Genomic DNA, 15,548 nt, shown 5'->3' on the forward strand with positions numbered 1-15,548 from the left:
GAAGTTTTCCTTCCGTTTCTATTTTTTGGAACAGTTTCAGAAGAATAGGTATTAATTCTTCTTGAAATGTTTGGTAGAATTCCCCTGGGAAGCCATCTGGCCCTGGGCTTTTGTTTTTTGGGAGATTTTTGATGACTGCTTCAATCAGACTAAATCTTAATATTGGCCAAAATTTGAACCCAAATCTTGTATATTGAATTCCCAATGAGGTATAATTCAGGCCACACTGGAATAATGACAGCTTCCAAGTAAGGTTTCATACCAATCAGAAACAGACTCTGATCCTTGACACAGATTGAACCATGGCTATACGTCCAGGGCCTAATGTTGATATCAGGCTGAGCCCTAAATTTGGTTACATGGTCCTCTAACAAGGGATCCACATTGACTTGTAAAGATAGCAACAGACTGACTAAGCCTTAACCTAAGGAAAGACTGAAGCCAAACACATTCCACCTTATAAACCTGAACTGTGGCCGTAACTTGAACTTTACATTATCTCTTGACAAAACCTTAACCATGGCCTACTGATTGATCTATAAATCCCATCAGACTAACATACCCCAGGCCGTTATTCCACAAATTCATCTTCTTAGACTCAAGTATTTCTTTTCTTGGATATATTTTCAGGCATATTTTCTACCAACAATAGATCAAGAGTCTCACCTTTGTATGTGTAATACACACACACATATACACATGCAATCTAATAAGCTTTGCAGAAATATTACTTGTCACAGCTATGTATTTTAATTATTAATCTTGTTTATTGATATTCCCCCCCATCAGAATATAAGCTCCAAAGGGAAGGGATGTTATCTGTGTTTTTTTCCCCACTTCTCTATTCCCAACATCTTGAATTATGCCTGGAAAGCTGTAGGTACTCAATAAATATTTGTTGAATGGATGAATGAGTAGTTCCTTGTTACTCTTCTATCCTCTTATTTGACCTCTCTATGTTATATTCTAGTAATTATACTTTATTTTCTCTTGGTTCATCTATGTGACCATTTCTTCTCAGCTTCCTTTGAAGGCAAGGAAGCTTGACTTCCTCTACCTACTCCTTGAATATAGTTATTTTCTAGGATTCCATACTTACATACATACATACAATCTTTGTCCTTTAAAAATTACTATTCTAAACACTCTGAGTGAAATTTAATCCATCTTTGCTTAGCTAATTACCATCTATATACTGATGTCTAGTATATAGACATCAGTTTAGTCTGATGTTTAGTTCCAACCCAGACCTCTCTCCTGTGCTTCAGACCCACACTTCCTTGCAGCTACCAGGTATCTCCACCCAAATGTTCCACAGACTCCTCAAATTTTAAGTGTCCAAAACTTAATTTCTCCTATCCCTCACAAAACTTGTTACTTTTTCTGGGTTCCCTATCTAAATGAGTGGTACAACCACATACTCAATCTTCCAAATCAGAACCTGAGAGTCTCAAGACACTCCTTCTTTTCCCTCACTTTCCATATCCAAATTATCACCAAGTCCATCTGATCATACCATATCTTTGCTTAAGATCCTTTGACAGTTCTCTGCTATTTCAGGTTAAATTTTGAACTCATTGGTATGGCCCTCTATTCCTGCCTGATCTAGTTGTTTTTTGTTTTTTTGTTTTTGTTTTTGTTTTTGTTTTGGTGGGGGGAGGTGTTCTCTGCACTTCCTCACATTCTTTTTTTTTTATTTTTAAACATTTTTATTTTTTTAAGACTTTATTTGTCAGAGAGAGAGAGAGAGAGCACAAGCAGGGGGAGCGGCAGGCAGAGGGAGAAGCAGGCTCCCTGACAGCAAGGAGCCTGATGTGGGACTCGATCCCAGAACCCTCGGATCATGACCTGAGCAGAAGGCAGCTGCTTAACTGAGCCATCCAGGCATCCCACTTTCTCACATTCTTATTCCTCAGTATGAAATATGGTTGACCTCCCTACCCCCAAATACCTTACCAGTTCTTCAAGTCTCACCATTCAAGCATGGCTTCTTTCAGTAGTAGAATGAGTTCTTCCGCTTCTATGGTCCTGTAGAACCCTATGTAGACATTTTTTAGAGCACTTTTTACATTGTATACTCTGTCTCTTCTCATAGATTGTGAGCTACTTAGGGCAAGGGATGTTTTCTAATTCTGTAGCAATAGTGCCTAGCCCAGAGCCTTGCACAAAGCAGTTTGCTGAGTAAATTATTCAATCCATTAAGTCCTCTTTTTTCACTTCTCTTTTAAATATTTTAGGCAATTACCTTAGCAAAATGCAATCCCTCTTTGTATTCATTCCACTTGTGAGTCAAAAAGTTGTCCTGATCAGTAAAATTGTAGTAACCCAACTGTAATGATCCATTCAGCTATAAGGATTCATCTCTAACAAAGAAAAAAAGTCGAACATTAGGAGTGAAATCAACGTTAATAAACCATCATTTTCCTCAACCTTTAAATCGTTTGAAAGTGCTAGATGTCGCCATCCATTTCTTTATCTACCTCTTTTAACACATCTATTACTAAAACAGTAGTTTCTTTTTTTTTAAGATTCTATTTATTTAGGGGCACCTGGGTGGCTCAGTCATTGGGCGTCTGCCTTCGGCTCAGGTCATGATCCCGGGGTCCTGGGATCGAGCCCCGCGTCGGGCTCCCCGCTCTGTGGGAGGCCTGCTTCTCCCTCTCCAACTCCCCCTGCTTGTGTGCCCTCTCTCGCTGTGTCTCTCTCTGTCAGATAAATAAATGAAATCTTAAAAAAAAAAAAAAAGATTCTATTTATTTATTTGACACAGAGAGAGAGACAGAGAGCAAACACAAGCAGGGGGAACGGCAGGCAGGGGAGAAGCAGGCTCCCTGCTGAGCAAGGAGCACAATGCGGGACTTGATCCCAGGACCCCGGGATCATGACCTGAGCTGAAGGCAGCCGCTTAACTGACTGAGCCACCCAGGCGCCCCCAAAACAATAGTTTCTTAAAGAAATATACATTTATTTCTTATTAGTCAAGTTGTATTCTCTACCTGTTCTAAATTGTTGCATTACACCAGTGATGTGGCAACTGTTCTTCGTGGCAACAATGTGGCTTCCTTATGGGTTAAGTGGGCTTCTGCTGGGCTGGCTTAGATCACATTGCTATGCCTCTTATGATACTACTTCGAAGAAAAAATGTGATACCCGACTAGAAACATAGTATACATTTCCCCCAGAACCTCTGAAGTGATTCTAATGCAGATGGTTCACACAGAACACACTATGACAGTTTTAAAGGACCAGTTATTCTAAGTTTATCAGAGCATAAATAACATTTTTTTAAGTTTTTCAATCAAAACTCAATGAGAATTTTAAATCACGACATAAAGTGCTTCCGCTAAAATGTTAATAGCTTAACCAATAGTAAAATAAATCTAGAACCTTCATCTACCCCCACAAGCACAACCCCATACCCCAAGAAGAGAGATTCTGTAGGGCACTACACTACAAACTACAACACCCACAATACCCTCCCACATCTGAACTCGGGGAATGATCGGACTGGAGGTAGGAATTGTGGGTATACAGAAAGAAGTGCCTCGACTTCATCTCCCACAATCCTCTGTCTTCACTTGAGTCTCTCCTCCAATGCCAATATTGGATCCTCCCAGGAAGAACGGCCTCCATCGGCCTAAAACTACATTTCCCATGAGGACAAGGGATAGGGCCTCCGGCTTCCCTGGTGACCAGTAACCAATAGGAGACACTGAAGCAGCCGCGATGTGGGTGAGAGTCCAGCCCTGGGCCTGAGTGCCGGGCTTAAGCAGGCTAGCGCAAGGCGGGGAGTTGAGAAGACAGTTGCGTGGCGTGGGGCGCCGCCAGGGCGCTGTGCTCTCAGAAGCTGTTACGCCGGCCCGATTTTCCGCGGCTGTATAAGGAGTAGCCCTTCGGTAGCCGGAGAGCTGGAGGTCAGAGAGGCAGAAAGCCCGAGCGGCTATGGCTGGGGACTGTGGGACCGAGGGGGCCTAGGGAGGAGGGTGCTTCCGGGCCGCTGTCTTCAGCGCCTAACTCCGCCCAGCTCCGCCTCTGCCGGGGAGGGGGTGTCGGGCCTGGGAGTCGGGGGTGGGCTTTTGAGCTCTCCACGCCAGTTTCCTCGAGCTTCGAGCCTCGGGAGCGCGCCCTCTCTTCTTTTTCTGCCTCGCCCTCTCTCTTTTTCTCCTCACAACGCCATCGTCTCTCCCCGCTCCCGTCCGGTGCCACCTCAGGGATCTGAAGTTAGGGTTCTCGACCGGGGTCTTACTTAGGCGGCGTCTGGACGCTCCTTCTTACTACTTGGAGGAGTTGGGTGACCTCTTTCCTCTCTTCCCTCAATTTACATTTCAGATTTGGACACACACCACTCCCAATGCACACACTCCCCAATTCCCTGTGGGGGCGTGGGAATTCCCCGCCACGCCCAGGGAGTGACTTTTTGCCAAATTTTCACTTTTTGCTTCCTTGCTGGTGGGATAAAGTTCGTCGCCCACTCTTTATTGGCCCTTCCAGCCACCCGCCCCTTCCCTGACCAGATCTTTGGAGTGGAAAGGGTTTCTCCTCAGTTTCTAAAAGGCGTGGGAAGCAGTAGATAGAAGAAATTTCGCTTTTGAGAAATATGTGGTTAAGGTTCAGTGCAGTGTTCTGGTGAGAGTCAAAGGCAGGTTAGACCTCTTTTAAAAACCGAGCGCTTTCGGGGTTTCCAGCACGGACTGATACAGCACTAATACAAAGATTTAGGGGGCACACCGACTGCGGAATAAAGTAGACTGTGCGAAACAGACTGTATCAATTATTTTATTATTACAAAAGCATGCAAAAAGTGTGTAATACTGATGTGGTTGGGAGTTGATCTATGGAGGGTCAAGCCTAACCCTGGAAGTGCTGTAGCTTGACATTGTTGTCTGTCTTCCAGACTAATCCTGGTAGGCTTTGTGGAGGAGGTGAATTTTAATTTCGGCTCCAGAGGAGTAAAGAGGATTTGAAATGGGCAAAGAGGAGGGAGAAAATGCCTTCTGGTACCGGGATTGGTATCTGAGAAGGGCAGATAGAAGAGGGAGCACTTTTGTGAAGGGTGGGTATGCCTGACTGGAATAAAAGGTGTCATCAAGGAGAGATTGGGAAAGAAATAGTGTTGGAAAGCTTGGGGTCATAATAACAAGATACTTTAAAGCATCCACATAGTTTGGATATTATTCTATATCAAATAAAACTAAAGACAAAAAATTAAGATTGGGTGATTTTTTGTTTTTGTTTTTTTTTTTTCATCCTAGGGGAACCTGATTTGGGATCATTTCTTGGAGAACACAAAGAAGTGTGGTGGTATGTTCCAGGTGTGAGTTTAATTTAAACCTAAGAAGAACTTTGCCTTATAGACTGTTTTGTTAGTGGCTATTCTTAGCTACACTCTATAGTTGTCATTTTAAAGCCTGGTGCCATAAATTTATTTTCTTAAGAAATGTATTTGCTGCCCTTATGCATCATATTATCTGAATTGTAGTCATTTCATTGGGTAACAATAATGACTATTTATTGAGCCCATGTAATGTTCCAGGCACTATCATAAGCACTTTGTTGCATTATCTTAAGAGTCTTATGAAGTAGGTACTATTTTTCCCAGTTTTCTAAAAGAGAAAACTAAAAGGCAGAGAAGTGAAACAATTTACCCAAAGTCACATGGATTGTAAGGAGTTGAGTTGGGGTTTGGATGTATAGATCTCTGGCTTGAAAGCCCATGCTCTCTCCACCATGGTTTACTAGTCTCACTGTTCACTTTTGTTCTTGACTTTCCATTTGTGGTAAGGAAAGATTATTGTGAAGTATAGTTGATCATCCTGGCAGAAACCCAAATGATTCACTTTTAGTTTCTATGTCAGTATGTGTATGCTGTAAAGTAACTGCCAAAACCAAATTAGCTTAACTGCTATTGCAGCCATAGCTAATTGTGTCTGCCAAAACTATAGTCAGTATGGCTATTTCTGAATCAGATAAATTCTCTTTAAAAAACATGTCTTACATGTAAGCTACCTGGACAGTACTTTAGGTTTTGTTTTATTGTAGCTTTTGTTTTAAGTGACTTCCTAGGTCACTAGGTCTCCTCCATGACCTTTGCTCACATGGAGTGTTCAGGATGCAACAGAGTATGAGATGTGAGCTCTCCCTAGGTCTAGCTGGGGAGGTGTATGCCCATAATTCTGAGATAATGTGTAGTGTAACAGAGACAGGTACAAAGTGCTATTAGAAGGGTAAAGGAAGGAGTGTCTAACTGTAAGGGAAAGTCAGGGAGAAGGCTTCTGTAAGGAGGTGACCTGACAGGTCTTGAAGGATAATGAGTTTGCCAAGCAGAGAACAGTAGAGGGGAGGCATTCCAGATTAGAAAGAGCAGTCTGTGACATGTAGCTATAGAAGAGCAAAGCATGTCCATTCAATATTTAGGAATTCAGCATGGCTAGGGTACAGATTGTTTGGGAAAGGAAGGTTTGTAATGGTAGAAGAGTCTGGAAAGATAGGTTGGGGCTCATTTGTGAAGTACCTTGAATGCCGTGCTAAGAAATTTGGATGTGCTCAGGACACCTGGGTGGTTCAGTTGGTTAAGCGTCCGAGTCCTGATCTCAGCTCAGGTCTTGATCTCAGGGTTGTGAGTTCAAGCCCTGCCTTGGGCTCTATGCTGGGCATGGAGCCTACTTAATAATAATAATAATAATAATAATAATAATAATTTTTTTAAAAAAGAAAGAAATTTGGATGTGCTCCCATAGGCCATTGTTTTTCAAACTGTAGGGTGTCTGCCAGTGGTGGTTATGTTGTATTCCCGCAAACATTTTAAGTTTTAGTAATTATATATTCTGATGTGTCTCATAAAAGATAAAACTGAACTATGTCATCAATCTAAAGTTATGCAGGAAATGGCTTAGTAAAAATAGAAAGTGAACAAGTTTTATGTTGATTTAAAGACAAATACTGGGCGCCTGGGTGGCTCAGTTGGTTAAGCGACTGCCTTCGGCTCGGGTCATGATCCCAGGGTCCTGGGATCGAGTCCCACATCGGGCTCCCGGCTCGGCGGGGAGCCTGCTTCTCCCTCTGACCCTCTCCTCTCTCATGCTGTTTCTCTCTCGCTCGCTCTCCAATAAATAAATAAATAAAATCTTTAAAAAAAAAAATAAAGACAAATACTAAGTAAATAATAGTACATGTGGTATGTGAATATGATAATACTCAAATAAAATTTGGGAAATAGTGATTGTAGGCAATAAAAAACATTAAAATATTTTAGAAGAGGAGCACCATAATGAGGTTTTTACTTTAGGATGCACTGGAGTGGGGCCTGACCAGTTAGGAAGCTAGAGATGATGAGGACCCAAAGGAGCTTCATATGAGAGGAGGGAACAGATATAAGAGACATTTAGGAGGTAGAATTAGTAGGACTTGGTAGAGGTGACTATTATTACTCTATCAATGTCATCAGAATTATTTTTAAAAGTCTGTATGTCACTTGGCTGTTATCCTTTATATTCTAAGATGTGCATATTACTGCCCAAATCAGGCTATGGACATATATACATGAAGGTATCAGTGGAGGCTGTTTTCACGAATGGGTTTGGATTACACACGGGCATCTTCACTGCCTTACTGAGTGTCCCTGACAGCAGTGGCACAAATATTCAAGGCACTGGTAAGGAATATGAGTATGATCTGTGACCCTTAGTCATCTGAGGAACTCCTCCTTCAAGACTCAGTTCAAATATCAACATCTCTTTGAAGCCTTTCCTGCAACTCTCCCCACCCCCACCACCACACACAAACACATGCAAGCATACATGAAATAATGTTAGGCTCCTGGCTTCTATGGAACCCTGCACTTACCTCTGTCCTGGGCTGCACCACACTATAGTGTGTCAGTCTGTGGATGTGTCTGGCTCTCCCCTAGACTGTGAGCTCCTTGAGGGCAGGGGCCAGGTCTCATTTATCTCCATACCCAGAGCATCTAGAACAGCTCTTAGCACTTGGTAGATACCTAATAAATGGTTATTGGATGAAAAACAATGGATAAACATATTCATATGAATGTAACTCGGAAATTTGGTACCATAGTGCCAAATGTTACAAGAAGATTAGCTCTTTGCTACATTAGCTGCTTTTGCTGAATAAAGCAGTAAATTAAAGTGACCTGAATGCATAACTTCACTAGAGGTTTCTTTCTTTTTTTTTTCATTTTCCTCCACTCTCCTGTGGTCCCCTTCCCTTTTTCATTCCCATCAATTATCCACCCAGCCACCTGTTCCTTAGACCTGCTCATTGCTTTGCTCCTCTTGACAGAGTTCACATTGTTCCTGTCCCGATACCCTGCCAAAGATCCATCCCTCCTCTCCACCCACCAAATCCAGTTGACTCCATCCTTGAAATCACTCTCAAATGGGTCTCTCACTCATAAGTGCTGCTAGTGGGACTATAATTTGGAGAGAAATTATCAGTATATATCAAAAATCTTAAAATTGACATAGCTTTCAGTCTACCACTTCAACTTCTGGGGCTCTATGCTGAGGAAGTAGATGTGGTATTTCCAAAATTTTAGCTCTCAGGATGTCTATCCCAGGGGAAAAAAAGAGAAAAACAGCATTTTAAATGTCCCCAGTACTAGAGATTTGGATTAAATCAATTATGGTATATCTATAGAATAGTTCACTAAGTAGCCATTTAAGTTGATGTTACTAAAAAATATTTAATGATGTTGAAAGTTGTTTGTGATATAGTAAGAGAAAATTCAGGTTATGAAGCTGACAAATTCCAGTTTAAACACACACATACACATGCACGTGGCCACACACACAGACACTCCGTGTATGCATACATTGGAAATTATCATTATCCTGTAATGTTAAACACAAAAATTCAATAATGGTTTGCTGTAAATGGTAAGGTAATGTGAGTTCTCTTTTTAACATTTTGCATCTTTTTATTTTCTAATCATCTATAATAGTATATTTGTTACTTTTTAAAAGTTATTAAAAATGTTTTTCCCATGTCTACCCCTATTATCATTGCCGTAGTTTGGGGCACACCCCCCCACACATACACACCCTGCAACACACACACACACACACACACATACAACTTCTAGCCTGGATTACTACTGTCTCCAACCTGCTTACCTTCCAATCCATTTTCCACCAGTGCTAACAGAATGATTTTTCTAAATCGCAAATCTGACGCTATCCATCGCTATATAAAATAGTTCAGAGGCTGCCCATTGTCCTCAAGATAGAATCCAAATTTCTTAGATTGGCTTATAAAACTTTTGAAAATCAGCTCCCTGCTTTTCTCCCCAGTGTCACTTTTTCCTCCTATGATTTACTTTTTCTTGGTGTCTAAGGCCAGTGCCTGGCATATAATAGGTATTTAGTTAATGCTAGCCAAATGTTGATGTGGACTATATGGGTTAACTGTTGTGTGCCAGGATTTCATTTCATCCTCACTAAAAATATTACATACATGCAATAGTTACCCCTATTTTACAGATGAGGAAAATTAAATACATAAAAGTGGGAAGAAAAATCATCATAAAGAACATTTTTTTTAAAGGAAAAAATTGAAACCTCCTGCTATAACACAGCTCTCTTCATTTTCCTGCAGCCCTTGCCAATCTTAGTATACGCACAGACTTTGTTCATTCCCTTGGGCAAGTTATATGTGACCACAGCATAACAAGAACAGTACAGACTGACATGATCTCACCATGTCACAGTTCACATTGTGCTAATTTACAGAAATCTTTCCTTTGTGTACATAACACTTCATGCAGGAGAGACAGAAGAGCTCCAGTTGCTCTGTTTTTCTTCCTGTTTTGAAATTCTATGTCTTTTGGGATGGGGATGTCAGCAGAGAACTACAGAAAACTGTGATAGAATTGAATGTACAAGAAACAATGTGTCTCATGGGAGCCAATGTCATTGGTTAATTTATTTTTTTAAATGTCATGTAGATGTATTTTCCAGCGATCTCTCCCCAGGGAAGACCTTGGTTGAATTCAACTGTTAATCCTATTTACAGAATGCAGCCCATGCGTGCACTATATTCCTGCATTGTTAAGTGATCTTAGACATATGTAGTGGATTACCATAACGACATACAATCAGGTGAATATGGGATATCTGATTTTCTCTACAAAATGTATCCGTGTTCATATTGTCATTCAGGATCCTGCAGCGTGGTCTTTCCTTCATTTGCCTTACAAATAATACCCATTGTGCAAAAATGGATGCTTTTAAAGGACAGAAGTCCTAAGAATGAATTGTCTGAATAAAATGATATTACTTTGTAAGGAATTGTCGCTTTTAAATACTCCAAGAGAAAGAATCTATAATTCTCTTGTTCCATGATCAAATAAGTTGAATACAGAAATTACAGATAGAGTTTCAATTCATTTGATGAATTATTGTGGGCTTATTATGTGCAAAGCATTCTGTTAGACACTGCACTAGATACTTACAAATACCCTCTTTTAATGCCTTCCAGAGAGGCAGAGACAGAGATTGATATAGTGTACACACAAGAATGAGTGTGCAAGAGCAAATGACAGAGAAGATTTTAACAAGCAGGCCCATCTTATAAATGAAGATCTACCCAGCTGAAAATTGGGATATGTGCCAGTAGGAACTTACTCTTTTTTTTTTCCTCTTTCCTCTGTGGGATATATAGGCAAAAATGAGTTACCAGATAGCTGATAAGCAAATGATCTACTTCTCTGTTTACAAACAGTTTGGGAGAAGGAACAGTGACTTTGTGTACGTCCAGCCCTGCACAAGCCTGCTAGTGATGTGAGAGTTATGACTATGTCAGCTTTTCCAGGGTTTCTCTCTGCTGCAGAGATTTGGCAGACACCTCAGACAAATTTTATGTCTCTTAAATCTTCCTCAAGCTAGGCTTGGCTCATAGATTTATATGTACAAAAAAAGCAAATGTTTACCAGTTTGACATTTTTGAAGATCAAAACAGACTCAGTTTTTGTTTTTTTTTTTAAATTCAGCATACACCTCAGTTTAGTCTACAGAAGGGGCTAATTGCTTTCGCTATTTGTTTAAAATAGCTGAAATGTTTACTTTCCAGAAGTGGCAACGGATCCTATGTCTAAAGATTTATATTCCAGGCCTCAGTGTTGCTTCCTCTTTTCCTTGCCTACAAGCGTCAAGTTTTGCTAAAGTCTTCATTTTCTTTTTTTGCCTTTACAGATACACGGTATAAACCAATGCAGGAGGGAGGTGCTGTGAAATATATTGGCAATCTAGGAGAAAAATAAAAGGTCATTTTTGTTAGCTCTCCCCATCCCCCTTTTTGGCTCTCAGATTTTCAGTCGTCCCTTCCCCACAAAATGTTCCTTGGTGTAATAATGGCAGGTGAGAATGTGAACTGGAGAACTTTCAGTGACTACCCGTTAACAAGTCTGGTCCAAATGTATCTGTAGGCAGAGCACAAATGAAAGTTTGGCTGTAATTCAGAAGAATCAAAACACTGTGTGGAGAATGTTATGTAAACAACTTTACTTCATTCAGTGCTGAACTGTGAAAGATAACGATGGGGAAATCCCCAGTAAGGGCCCTTGTTGGCCGCTCCAGCTGCTCTTCTTTTTAGCCAGCAACAACTGCCAGTAAGAGCTTCCTGGGGTAGAAACTGTCCCACAGTAAGACCCCATAATATGTCCTCCCATCATTTCTCCTTCAGTCAAGTCCTCAAACATACTTCACTAGGATTACTTTGGTCACATAATATCCTAATTTTTACCTTTCAAGAGATGCTGAGTTTGAATTCAAGGATCACTTGATATTCAAGCTCATTTATTCAATAGACATTTGAGCACGTATACAGGACCAGAACATATGGTAAGCACTAGGAATAGTGATGAATTAGAAGTAGTCCCTGCCTGCCCTTAAGGAGTTCACAGTTAAGTGGGGGTGGGAGGAGGGGGATGGGGATAGACACCCAAACCAATAATTATGTTACAATGGGAAATATATATTATTTCAGAGAAGGAGGTATATATAAGGTGCCCTGGAAACATGATGGAGGGAATAACTGCTAGAGGTGGGTAACACAGACCAGAGTCTAACTGTGCTGAATCACAAAGGATAAGTGGGCATTGCCTAGAATCCAGGTGGAAAAAAAGGTGGTGGGCAAGGTGGGCAGGGGGACCACCAAACACATGCAAAGCAGTCACATGTGTCAGAATGGATAGTTTAGAAAAAGTTAAGATATTGTGTGTGAATCACTGGGAGTTGGGTGGGGGACAGGATAAGAATCTGGAAAGGTATCTTGTGGCCAGTTGGTGAAGGAAGTCTGCTTGCTAAGGAGCTGGGCAGGGGTGAGCCAGCACAGGGTTTTAAATGTGGGAGTGACATGACTGGATTGGAGGATGGGCTGGGGGTGGGGTGGTAAACTAGAGACAGAAAACGTCCACCTTTTAGTTTGGCAGTGTTTGAGAGATCTGACCCTAATCACTTGCTACTATTCAGCAGTGTCATCTCCATTAGGTTTTCCTTCAATATCCAAAAATCACTTTGAACAGTTGTTTCCTTCTACACATTGGACATACCTTCCTGTACTCCTTCACATGTTGCTTAGCTGAATATTCATTTTTTCAACTCAAATCAATGATCTCAGTAGTAATTGGGGCTTGATTACCATGAAGGAAATCAGAGATTCAAAGCTTAGCAACTTGGTTTAAAAAACTGCATGAGGCTTATTTATTGCTTACTGAGTCAGCAGGGCTGAGCTGAGTGCTGGGCAGCTCCTCTTGGGGGCTGGGGGAGGGAAAGGGACAGAGGCTGGAAAGATGACATAAAGTGGCTGTTTTAAAAATGGGCAGCATCCAGAATGTTGAGAAACCTTAAAGGCCACATCCAGATATGGGAAGTAGACAGAAGGGCCAGAAGTATATGAATATAAAACAAATACATGTTGAAGGTACCTGTGCTCCAACAGATTATACTATCTAGCCCACTGGTTTAGAACATGTTCTTTCTCCAACTCAGATACTGTAAATGGCTTCCCATTATCCATAGGATGAAGTCCAAATTCCTTAGCATGGCCTTTGGTACTTTCTGCAGTCTGGCTCCAATCTACCTTTCTAATCTTCATACTTCTCTCATGGAATTTCTCTGCTCCAGCCAGTTACCCTTTCAGACACTGCTTTGGTATGCCCTCACCTGCACTGTGAGCCCTCTTAGGGCAGGGACTGTGTTTTTTGTGTCTTTGAATCCTCTACGGTGCCTAGCATAGTGTCCTGCATATAGTAGGCACCCAAGGTACATCTATGGGTTGATTATTGCCCCCCCTTTCCAATTTCTCTACTACTATTGACCCAATATCCTCTCTACTAAAAATGGCAACTGAGACATTAGGTAAAAGGGGTCAGCATTCAACAAATTATCTTTTAACCTTCTATTTTGAAATCATTTTAAATAAAAATTTCACGAATCATTTGGGACTGTCATGCCATCACTCAGATTCACCAATTTTTAACATTTTGTCCTATTTTGATTTATGCTTTTTTAAAAAACTTTTTAAAAAATATTTATTTATTTTGAAAGGGGGAAGGGGCAGAGGGAGAGGGAGAGAGAATTTCAAGTAGACTTCCTGCTGAGCACGGAGCCCAATGCTGAGTTCAATCCCAAGACCCTGAGATCATGACCTGAGCCGAGATCAAGAGTTGGTCCCTCAACCGACTGAGCCACCCAGACGCCCCTATGCTTCTTTATATAAATACGATATTTTGTTCTGAAACATTTGAAGTTGAGAAAGCTATACCCCTTATCCTTCTCCTTTATCCTCAACCTCTTATGGTGAAAAAATTTAATATATAGAGACCGTTAAAGAATTGTATAGTAAATACCCCTATATCCACCACTTAGATTCTATAATTAACACTTTGTTCTATTTGCTTTATCACCTATCCATCCATTTATACATCTTTTTATGCATTTCAAATTAAGTTACAGACAACTGTACATTTTTTTCTTAATTCTTCAGTATGTATATCACTGACTGGATGAACAAACTACTCTGTGCTCTGAAATCAACCAGATCATCTTGTTATATCTGCATTTACTATATTGCCTAAACTCCAGTCTACCTGTATATCTTCTATTTGGCCATGGAACACGTGTCTCTTCAATTAACTTTTGGATGTCCCTCCACTTCACCTAGTGCAGTGCCAGACACACATTCCATAAATACCACTTGATGCTGATGTACAGAGACAGAACTAGAGCCAAGGAAAGAATCACGATAAAACTAGAATAAACTGCGGGAGGAGAGGAGTATATGGGAAGTGGGCCACAAGTGAATGGGTAAGAGAGAAGCTAGGGCTTAAAGAATTGGGGGAAGAAAGGGGCCTTAGCCCACCTGGTACTTCCAGCAATACTTCTATCTGCTACTTTCCAACCCTCTCTTTAGAAGGATAGGTTCCAGGAAACGAGGGACAATTGCTGCTCAGCAGACCGCATGACAAGTCTTCTTGCTACTACTTAGGCACCACCAATTAGTATATTCATGTTGCCTCATGAATATGCTAATCTACAAGATGCAGCTTAGTTTTAGAGGGTATGGGTGGGCCACTGAAAACTTCTTTCACGCTAAGTCTGTTCTACAGGCCAAGGAGCACTTGAGTTCAATGAATCCTGGTTTTCTTTTTCTTTATAACCTTTCCTTTCTTGCTCTGTTGCTTATGAGTATAAGGATAGCGCTGATATGCATTTATTGAACAATTTTGTGCCAAGCGCTGTGCTAGCTGCTATCATATCATTAATGCTTCCCAACAACTCAATCAGGTAGATACTTCTTCTTTTCCCATTTGTCGGAAGAGAAAACTTGAGACTCAGCATGGTTAAGTACCTTGCCCATAAGCCAGAATTCAAGCAACTGAAGTTTGTTTTACTCCAGAGCCCAGTGGTCTTAACCACATTGTCTGATGAAATTTTAAACAATTGTCAACCCAGTGCACATGCAAGGAAGTTTGTTTTCACTGTATTGACTCAGCATGTGATTTATTCCCTAAGCAAGCCCAAGTGAATCACTAAATTCAAAAGGAATTTAGTCATTCAGACTTTAATCATTGCAATGTTAGTGTAGTAATGGATTCAAATTGCTTGAGTTCAAATCCCAGTTTTATCACTTACCAGTTGAGTGAGTGTAAGCAAGTCACTTAACATCGGTAAGCCTCAGTTTCCTTACCTATAAAATGAAGATAATAATGTTTAGCATATAGCTGTGTTGTGAGGTCTAATTTAAAAAATCATGTAAAGTATTCATGTCTTGTCTGGCGTTCAATAGGTGCTCAGCATATTCTAGATTATTTTCTTTCCTTTTTCCCGTTTTGGGCCAGACAACTCACCTGTAGCTTTCATTTGAAGAAAACAAACTGCTCCTAGAACAGTTTTTGAAAAGAAACATTCTGAAGAGGAATATTAGGCTGACTATTCCCAAGGCCACGCAAGCACAGTTGCTTAACTCTTCTCTCAGCATATTTCAAAATAAGCTAGAAACAGAAACCTGAGGAGAGTTGGAGTGGTCCACCTCCC

General features: G+C 40.8%; 1 protein-coding gene and 1 long non-coding RNA gene across 8 annotated transcripts in view; one reads left to right on the forward strand and one right to left on the reverse strand.

Moving 5' to 3' along the window:
• The window catches only part of LOC145717945 (uncharacterized), a 3,601-nt gene extending 1,242 nt beyond the window's left edge, over positions 1 to 2,359 (reverse strand). Inside the window, exons 1-2 of the long non-coding RNA XR_014141478.1 lie at positions 2,246 to 2,359; positions 1,975 to 2,038 (exon numbers count right to left, since the gene is read on the reverse strand). This is a non-coding gene — a long non-coding RNA (uncharacterized LOC145717945). The remainder of the gene's footprint in view (positions 1 to 1,974; positions 2,039 to 2,245) is intronic.
• Positions 2,360 to 3,618: 1,259 nt separating this feature from the next.
• Positions 3,619 to 15,548, forward strand: part of ENOX2 (ecto-NOX disulfide-thiol exchanger 2) — a 261,430-nt gene continuing 249,500 nt past the window's right edge. For 2 of the 7 annotated variants that reach the window (XM_081808256.1, XM_081808257.1), the window contains exons 1-2: positions 3,622 to 3,914; positions 5,253 to 5,312. The gene's annotated coding sequence lies outside the window, so the exon portion shown is untranslated. Of the gene's footprint in view, positions 3,915 to 5,252; positions 5,313 to 15,548 lie in introns of those variants that run through there. The other 5 variants (XM_081808251.1, XM_081808258.1, XM_081808254.1 and 2 more) reach the window with 5 other exon arrangements.

This window comes from Leptonychotes weddellii, chromosome X (assembly GCF_054177405.1).
Source record: "Leptonychotes weddellii isolate Sample4059 chromosome X, ASM5417740v2, whole genome shotgun sequence".
NCBI lineage: Eukaryota > Metazoa > Chordata > Mammalia > Carnivora > Phocidae > Leptonychotes > Leptonychotes weddellii.